This window comes from Poecilia formosa, unplaced genomic scaffold (assembly GCF_000485575.1).
Source record: "Poecilia formosa unplaced genomic scaffold, Poecilia_formosa-5.1.2 Scaffold543, whole genome shotgun sequence".
NCBI classification, from domain to species: domain Eukaryota; kingdom Metazoa; phylum Chordata; class Actinopteri; order Cyprinodontiformes; family Poeciliidae; genus Poecilia; species Poecilia formosa.
The window spans coordinates 303,360-305,803 of NW_006800482.1; positions in this window are offsets into that span (position 1 = coordinate 303,360).

Genomic DNA, 2,444 nt, shown 5'->3' on the forward strand with positions numbered 1-2,444 from the left:
GTTAACAGGTGTGCTCTGTGAAACTAGATGATTCCGGGCTACTTAATCTGGCTAATTCACAGGGAGAAAAAGGGTGGGACATCTGGATGGAGGTGGTTAGAAACCAGGCTAGTCTTTCTCGCACCCAGCTTAAACAGAGTTTACTTCAGTTCTGGGTAGGGTAAATCTCGGCAGATTTAGGAAACTCAATTCACCCGTTAGACGGAGAGCTGGGAGCAACATCTCCCTCCTCTCAGAAAAGGAAGTAGAGAGAGAGAAGGGGGGGGGGGGTGTTGTGCAACAACAGAGTGTAGATGGACCAGAATCAGAACCTCTTGGGGAACATCAGGTAAATAGTTGACATGAAGCTAAGCTACATGGTTGAAGTAAACACCATGTTTGAGGCATCACTGAGCTTTATATGATAAATATAATCCAGTCTGAACTTCATACAGCATCAGCTCTTTCTATGTGTTCATACATTATAAACCTTTAACAACAATGTGTGAAATATGTAAGCTTTCATAAATAAGTTAAACAGCTGCTTGTAAGGAGAAACTGTCATGATTTGGAGAATTGAGAGGTGGAGAGGGTGAATGCAGGAACCCAGGTTATAGAGGAAATGATGAATTTAATGATGAAAGCTCAAACAGTCCAACACAGGCGGCACTGCAGAGAGATTAGCACACAGCTAATTACCGGTAGCTACTGATGCACAGAGGACTGAAAAACGAGAGCTAACGCTAACCAGGACTTAACAGTTCTACTGGAGAGCCGAGACGTGAGACGACAACAACTGACATTAGACGAGGACCCGGACAAGAGACAAAGGACACAGGTGGACTTAAATACACAGGGAGGGTAATCAGGAAAACTAGACACAGCTGGGATCAATCAACAGAGACTTACAGGGAACAAGGACACAGAAAAAAACCAAGAAATAAATACACAAAAACACAGATCGTCACGGAAACAAGCACATAAAGAGGTTTTAAACTTGTGGTATAAATTGGCAAATAAAACTATTGTCCTTGAGAATTTCTTTAAACTTTCTGTTTTTGATTGAGACAAGGACTGGTGAGTGGAGCATCTTCACAAATCCCTAACAAAAAAGCCCTGCTATTTTCTCAGATATAAGGCTAAGAAGAAAGAAAAGCATTCACGAGTTTCTTTAGATGCAAACAGCTACCGTTCGTACCTTGTTCCTCAGTTCAGAGCATTTAAACTGAGATGGTCTGACGAAGTGCTCTAATATATATATATATTTTGCGGCAACTGCTGTCACAACTTGAGATTGACGAGATACAACACAAATGCCACGGCAAGGAGGAGGAGCCAGGACGCCGGGTCAGAGGGGAGATAAATACAACTCCCCGTCCAGAGACTGGGTCACAGTAATGAATGAACCATCAAAGCTGAACGAGGCAGCAACTGACCTGAGAGAGAGAATCGTTGCCCGAATGAACACCAGGCAAACCCGACGCCAATTACAACGGCTGAGTGTAGTACCATCAGAAAGTCTCATTGAGGATGTGAATTCAGCATTAAGATCTATCCCTACCAATACAATAACAGAAATTAACGAGCTGATATACAACTCAGCATCAGTGATCCTTGAGATGCTTGGCCATAAGAGCAACCATGAGACCCAATATCCACCATGGAAAAGACTAATAACAGAGCAGACCCACCAAGGCTTGAGACTGAACAATACTGGAAAGGCATATGGCATATGACATGATCCATGCCTTCTGGCTGAAGAAACTCGCTGCCCTCCATGAGCGACTGGCAGTTCAAATGAAGCAGCTGCTACAAAATGGGACTCACCCTGAATGGTTAACTGAAGGGCGCACAATCCTGATCCACAAGGACCCCTCAAAGGGTTCAGTCCCATCCAACTATCGGCCGATAACCTGTCTCTCTACAACATGGAAGCTCATGTTAGGCATCATAGCGGCTAAGATAAGCGGGCACATGGATAAATACATGAGCATGGCACAGAAGGGCATCGGCATAAACAGCAGAGGAGCCAAACACCAACTCCTTGTAGCAGTGTTGTGGTACTCGAGATCGGTCTTGGTCTCGAGTCCGGTCTTAAGACCGTTTTCTGATGGTCTCGGTCTCGTCTCGGTCTCGACCGCATTTGGTCTCGGTCTTGTCTCGGTCTCGGGCGCTGAGGACTCGGCATTTTATTTCAAGACCAGTCGAGACCGCAACTGTGAAAATCTCACTAACCGTGCAGCATACTGTCCAGTTTATTTGTTAACATTTTTGTTTTCAGCTGATGCAAATGCACCGATTAAAATCCAAGCAACTACATGTTTCTGTTACTCCCCAACATGTAGTTTCCAAGCAACAGAAACATGTTGCTTGGAAACTCCTGCTCCTGCTCCCCTCCCCACCTTTCACTCGCGCGCGGCGCTACTCCCTCCTCCCTCCTCCCCCTCCCCACCTTTCACTCGCGC